Genomic DNA, 7,667 nt, shown 5'->3' with positions numbered 1-7,667 from the left:
AAAAGAAAGAAAGAAAGAAAAAGAAAGAAAGAAAGAAAGAAAGAAAGAAAGAAAGAAAGAAAGAAAGAAAGAAAGAGAAAGAATCTGGTCTAAATGACCTAAATTAACAAATGCTAGAGCTGAAGAGCCTTGGTGGCGCAGCAGACTAAAGTGCTGTTAAGTAACACCAGCTGCCTGCAATTACTGCGAGTTCAATTTTCACCAGGCTCAAGATTGACTCAGCCTTCCATCCTTTCGAGGTAGGTAAAATGAGGACCCGGTTTGTGGGGGCAATAAGCTGACTTTGTATAAAAAAGAACACCGCTTGGGGGGGCCCGAAAGGCCTATTAAGCAGGTATATACAAAAGTATGAAGGCTATTGCTTAACGCATTGTAAGCCACCCTGAGTCTCCGGAGAAGGGCGGCATATAAATCGAACCAATAAATAAATAAATAAGAAACTAATAATCTTGTGAGAAGGTTAATTGACTTCAAAACACATCTACTATTTTCAAAGTGAGTTATCCCACAATGTAAATTGATTATGAGAAAAAGAGTCTAAGTTGTATCTGGGGCTCAGTATTTTCTGTTTTCTACTATTAAGTGCAGGTGTTCTTTTTTAAAATGAGATTACCCCCACAATGTAAATTGTTTATGGGAAAAAGTGCAAAACTTGTATCTGGTCTCAGCATTTTCTATTTCCAGTATTTGGTGCAGGTGTTCAAACTATTCCAAGCACAAATATGGGCCTAAAGGCTTATCATGAATTCAGTGGGGCACAATAATATTCAAGGCCAAAAAGAAGCTGAATTCTGAATCCCAAATTCATTATTTTCCTCTATGAATTTAAATGTAGCCAGTTGTTGCTGCTTTTTATAGGAGAATAAATCTTTTAATGGTGTCTTATAACAGTGACAGATTAACCTATTCCCGATTATTATTTTTTTTAAACCTCAACTACTTTTTATTTCATCTTCTTACTACTGGGTAGGTAGCAGAAAAGATATACTGTATTCAAGAACCAATTTTAAGTATTTAAATTGTTAATCAGATATAGCCAAAAAAGGAATACTCCAGGGAGCTCCTAAAGCAGCAGGAGCATGTAGTATGAAATTGAAATTGTGACTATGTTGTGGGTTTTAACTTTAGATGTTCAGTTACTACAAAATGATATACAGTATATAGATATTAAAGAATGAAATAAAATAATCTAGCTAAATCAGTGTTTGCATATGGGAATGCTAATATAATAACTAATCATATTCAAAGGTGAAAAATAACATGACAAAAATACTATAATAGAATTATAAATCAGTTCTGTAAACCCTAACAAAAGTGTTTACAGTAAGTGTTTACTTTATGCAATGTATCCTTGCTACATCCTACAAAAATATATGAAACAAAGTGTGATTATTATTCTTTAAAGTGATGTGAACCAATGTTGTGATCATTTATTAAAATACATAAATCTTAAATGTAGATCAATTTTATGATTTTAAGTTTATTTATTTAGATTTTAAATATGTAGGCCTACAAAGAAAAAAAAGGAAAGGAAAAGGGAGGGGAGGGGAGAGAATACAGAACAGAAAACTGCTGTTTGTAATCTTGTTTGTCTAATGAAGGACATAGAGATACACTGTAACAGCCAGTTGAGAGCCAGAGATAATGAATTTTAGCAGCCTGGATCCGAGTTAAGTATCATATCAAAACACCAGGAATGTTTTTATCCTCCTCCTTCACCAGGAATTTATCAAGAGAAGCTGTTTTCAATCATCCACATCATGATGATGATTTCTGAGGGGAAGAATTGCAGATGGGGACTACCTCCATGCTTCTGCATGGTTTGAAACACCTTTCTGGAAGTGTATTACAAGGACGGCACAGCCATAATACTGAACATTTTTCTGTGCTGTTGAACGTACTTGCAGTAATTGGAGGAAAGTATAATATGAGACTTTTAACCTTCTCATTAAATTCCTCTAGCAGCTCAGGCCTTCTATAAAATTGCATTCCTAATGGCAAATCTAAGGAACTTCAGAATGAATAACCAATATTTATCAGCTTTACCAAAACAAACAAACAAACAAATAAACAAAACTAGGACAAGATGAGCCTTGTGTAAATTTAGCTTTGGCAAAGCTAATTGTTTCCCATAATCTAGAAAAACAACTGCTGAATCTTTCTTTAGTATTACAACATTAACAGAATCTTTAATAGTTTTTATGTATCACCTTCCTGAGCAGAACAGCTGTCACATCTGTATAGTAGCGGCTGACACTGCAGTATGAGTGGGGAAAGGTGATGGTAGAACTTTCTTGGGTGCCAGTCAAGTGAGCCACTCCAGTACAGTAATCAATTTTTTTTAAAAAAGGAACCTCTGGTTTTCTGGCTCTTACAGTAATGAAATACTCTTAAATAGTTAGCAGGATGAAAATATTGGTAGGGAGTGCAAGAGAATATCGATATCTGACTATATTACCATATCTTGACCAGACATCACCCCAATTTACCATTTACCTTCTGAGGTAGGTAAAATGAGGACCTGGATTGTGGGGGCAATAAGCTGACTTTGTATAAAAAGAACACCGCTTAGGGGGGGCCGAAAGCCCTACTAAGCAGGTATATACAAAAGTGTGAAGGCTATTGCTTAACGCATTGTAAGCCGCCCTGAGTCTCTGGAGAAGGGCGACATATAAATCGAACCAATAAATAAATAAATAAATAAATAAATAAATAATTTAGGCTTCGTGGAAAGCTCTAAGCACAACTTCTGCACATGGCTCAAATAATATTATCCACCTTGATTCTAAAATGCACAAAATAGTAACAGAAATGCCTTTAAAGATATCTAATTCAGCTAGGATTAAGCAGAAAAGTATTCAAGTCAGAGAGCATGATATCACCTATTTGAGTAGGAATTGACTGCTGACTTAGTAACATGTCCAAGAACCCTCTTGTGCCCAACAGTGAGAAAATGGCCCAGATAAGGCAAACTATGTTGTTTCTCACACTATTAGTAGCTGGTCTGCATTTTTATAAATCATCTGCCACCCTGCTTGTTCCAGTGTGGTGTGAAACAGCACAATTAGCACTGTACAGCAAAGTGAATTAGTATTAGCACCACAGTTGCTACCATGCAGACACTGGGACAGCAAACACATTGGCCTCCAGGGCAGATGTTGTGTCTCAGTAATGGTGCATCAATGCATAGCATGATGGTATACATGGTACATATTCCATAAATTAGTTTCACCCAAGAACTACATTAGCTGGGTATAAATCTGCTATGTTGTATCTTCAAACCTGTGTACTTATATCTTAAAAGACTTCTCATGCTAAGAACTATTACTCGCCATTACTCTCTGTAGTATTGGAAAAAGTTTTTTTTTCAAATTCAGATTAAGGTAAAGAACTAAGCTTCCCAGTTCACTGATAGGAAGGTTGTCTTGATTGTTTTTCCATGAGTCAACAGTACCAGTGAGCGAAATCTAACCTCTAAGGAAACAAACTTGGAGCTCTGCCTAGTAATAAGCCTCTCTTGATATTTAAGGGTTTCATTCCCATGATTTCTCTTTCTCTTTTCAGATGGGTTGCAGTTCCTCAGATAATTACAGCATGCTCCCCTTAAACCTGTAATGTACTTTCGCATCATGGTATTCAGTTCCCCAATTCCTCAGAAGCCCATCTGAAGCTTGCTCCAAGTTCTCATAATTGTTGCAAGCTCAAATTACTGAGCAGACCATAAGTCAATTAATGCTTCCTAGCTGACTAATCAGTGAATTAAAAAATGGTTCTCATTTAGTGCCCTCCTTCTGTCCATACTTGAAGTACATGCTGTTGGCATTTCTTTGGCAATTTCTCCATTTCTCAACTGAATGTTGCTACAGAGCAGGGTACCATTGCTTAAAATCACTAATTGGTATCACAGTAGCATTTCAAATATGGGAGCTATCTTTTGAGGAAGGAGGATGTAGTTCAGTTTGCTACATTGGATTTGGAGGCGGGGGGGGGGGGTGACAAAAGGAGTCCCATCAATGTGATACTGGCATAACCACAAGGTCCCCAGAACACTGGTATCTTGATGGGAGAATCACTTCAAGTGCACTTCAACATACACCATAGCTGAGCCAAACATAGATCAGGGATGGAATCTTAACCTCTTCAACATCACTTCATAAACGGGGCAAAGACTATTAGTGACTGTACCACTGCAAGACAATGTAATGTTTTGTCTCTTTTGTATGTTCTATCCATACATGGCCCCAACTCTGTTAAAGATTTCCTTGAGTCAAGCTTGATTACAGATGTTTGAGTGGACAAGTCCATGCAATCTTATGACAGTCTTAGTGAAGTGTCTCTATTTTTGAGGATGTTTTTTCAATTTACTACAGTAGTCGAGCTTATAGCCCTGAGATGTCTCGACCTATTATCAAAGTATTCACTAATCTAACTTCAGTTTCTCTGAGATGATATAAAAAAAACATAGGGTGGAGAGGAGGGGTCAGCAATATCAAACAGCAGATGTGACTGGCATGCAACGTAAAATAAAAAGACTTGGTGCTTGGATTACCCAGCTGCATTCACCATTTGATATCACAACATCCCTGCCATAGACACCACTACATCCACAGCTGGCTAGATGCTGCTGGCTGTTTTTCTTTTTTTAAAAAGTACTTCTTATCAAAAAGAATAAGAACACTTGCCCACACAGAAATGACTGAGTTAAGCTTGGGCTGAAAGAGAACATCCTGGGGTAGAAGAGTAGGCAGAGGCAAATCACTTTACCAATTTGCCTCTTATATAAACATCTTTTAAAAGAAAAAGTCAAAGTCAATGGAATAATTCTGGGTAGCATCTCTATTGCTGCAGTTCATTCCATACACGTTGTATCCTTATAGCAGTTACAACGCTTCTGAACTAAGTTTTTTTTTTTTTTTAAAAAAAGCTACTTTGGTGCCCTTTGGAAAAGACAAATTAGTTTAAATATGAAATAAAATGTGTATATTGCTACCATGTTATCTCTACCTTTATCTCAACTCCTCCTCCAGATATTTTCTCCTTTGTTTAAATTGTTTGTTAAACTCAGAGACAGGGACTGATGTTCTCTTCGCCGATGATGTAAAACTATTTAACACCACTGACAATGCTGCTACCCTTCAAAAAGACCTTGACTTTGTTTCGAAATGGTCAAACAATTGGCAACTCCAAATCTCAACTAACAAATGCTCTGTCTTACACATTGACAAAAAGAATCAGAACACAAAATACAAGCTGAGTGGACATGACCTTGTAGATGACCCTCACTCTGTCAAGGACCTTGGAGTACTCGTATCTAATGATCTAAGTGCCACTGTAACAACATCGCCAAAAAGGCATTAAGAGTTGTAAACCTAATCTTGCATAGCTTCTTCTCTGGTAATATCACACTACTAACCAGAGCATACAAAACATTTGCTAGACCAATTCTCGAATACAGCTCATCTGTCTGGAACCCGCACTGCATATCGGACATTAATACAATTGAATGTGTCCAGAAATATGTCACAAGTAGAGTCCTCCACTCCTCTGCTCGCAATAAAATACCTTATGCCACCAGACTTGAAATTCTAGGCTTAGAAAACTTAGATTACGCTGCCTTCGGTATGACCTAAGCATGGCTCATAAAATTATCTCTACAATGTCCTACCTGTCAATGACTACTTCAGCTTCAACCACAACAATACACGAGCACACCATAGATACAAACTTAAAAGTGAACCGCTCCAAACTTGATTGCAGAAAATATGACTTCAGCCTGGAATGCACTACCTGACTCTGTGGTTTCTTCCCCAAATCCCCATAACTTTAACTTTAGACTGTCTACTGTTGACCTCACCCCATTCCTAAGAGGTCTGTAAGGGGTGTGCATAAATGCACCAGCGTGCCTACCGTCCCTGTCCAAATGTTCCCTTTATTTGTATTCATTTTATGTATTCAATTCATGCTAATATATATTATCTAATACGTACTTGACAAAAATAAATAAATTTTTTAAAAATAATAAAATGTCATTTTATAAAGCACCATGTGTAGTTCTAGTATTATATTTCCAATGGCTGTGCCTAGGTGCTGAGCTCTACTGAGGAAGTCTTTTCCTCAAGCCTTTCCTGATCATTAGAAAACTTGCTACTGAAGATGGCTTTTGGCCTGGTCTTTCCTTATTTTGATACCCAAGGATAGCTAGCCCTAACAGGCACCCTTCTTTGGACTATAATATCCATAATTCCCAGCCAGCCTTGTCCATAGTTTGGAGGAATTCTGTTAATACCAAAACATCTAGATTGCACAAGGCTGAGCGTTCCAGGCTATTTTTAATTTCCTTTTGGTTTGCTTATTTGCTTATTTGCTGTACTATCTCCTTATATCCCTGTATGAATATGATTAATATTTAAATTGCAATTCTTTTGGGGGTTTGTTCTGGTCTATTGCTTCTTTTCTAATGATTTTACCTAATGACTTTCATTATATTTTATTCTAAGGTGTCTTGAATTCCTAGAAAAGAAAGGATATGCATCTTGAAAATGAATAAAGTATTTGACACATTCTTTTTCTGTGTAGTATTTTGTTTAGTTTAAGAGCCCTTATACGTAGTGATGAGATCTGGGCAGTTTTGGGCAGTGGTTAAGGTTCCAGGCTAGAAACCCAGCTGTGAGTTCTAATTCTACCTTAGGCAATAAAGCCAGATGGGCAAGTTTGGACACTCCCGCCTTTCAGTCCTGGGAAGGGGGCAATGACAAACCACTTCTGCAAAATCTTGCCAAGAGAACTGCAGGGAATTGTCCAGGTAGTTCCCAGGAGTCAGCAATGATTTAAAGGCCACTACCAAAAAACAAACAAACAAAAAACCCAGGCAAAGTAAATAACAATAAGACCTGGGAATCATTAAGAAAGAGACAGACGGACTAACTCTGGGTGCACAAGACCAAACTTTAAGAACATACAAAGCCAGAATTGGGAAGATAGCAACTGAAAGCAAATGCCACCTTTGCAAAGAAGCTGAAGAAACAATGGGCCACCTAGTTAGCTGCCGGAAGAAGATTGCACAGACTAACAACGGCATATGACAAAGTATCAACAAAGGTGATGGAGGGTTTCAAAAATTTTTACTACCAGTTCTGTGGGTGTGGCTTGGTGGGCGTGACAGGGGAAGGATACTGCAAAATCCCCATTTCCTCCTGATCAACTGGAACTCAGGAGGCAGAGAATAGATGGGGGCGGGGCCAGCCAGAGGTGGTATTTACCGGTTCTCCAAACTACTCAAAATTTCCGTTACCGGTTCTCCAGAACTGGTCAGACCCTGCAGAAACCCACCTCTGGTGCACTGGAATATTTGTAAGGAATACCACTTGCCTGCAAGCAAGAACTGGAGGGACCACAAAATAGACAATATAATAGAAAATAAAGAAGCTAGTGGGACTTTAGAATTCAAACAGACGATCACTTGCCACTTAACACCCCAGATTATTGATAAGAAAGACAAATAGTCTGGATAGGGTTAGGGTAGTAGTAAAATGGCAAAAGAAATCTACCAATAGTAATAGGCTCTTTAGGTGCAGTTCCAAAACCTCTGGAGCCCCACTTGAATGCCATCAGCACTGACAAAATTACTATGATCAATTTCAAAAGGCTGCTTTCCTTGGGAAAACCGT

At 37.9% G+C, this 7,667-nt stretch overlaps 1 long non-coding RNA gene across 1 annotated transcript; it reads left to right on the top strand.

The window, feature by feature from the left end:
* Positions 1–437: 437 nt before the first annotated feature.
* Positions 438–6,565, top strand: LOC117662738 (uncharacterized). The gene is made up of 2 exons (XR_004590497.3): positions 438–495; positions 6,498–6,565. It is a non-coding gene; the product is annotated as an uncharacterized LOC117662738 (long non-coding RNA).
* The last annotated feature ends 1,102 nt before the right edge of the window (positions 6,566–7,667 follow it).

This window comes from Pantherophis guttatus, chromosome 2 (assembly GCF_059756535.1).
Source record: "Pantherophis guttatus breed Tessera chromosome 2, ASM5975653v1, whole genome shotgun sequence".
Taxonomy (NCBI): domain Eukaryota; kingdom Metazoa; phylum Chordata; class Lepidosauria; order Squamata; family Colubridae; genus Pantherophis; species Pantherophis guttatus.
This window is presented reverse-complemented; position numbering and strand designations above follow the sequence as displayed.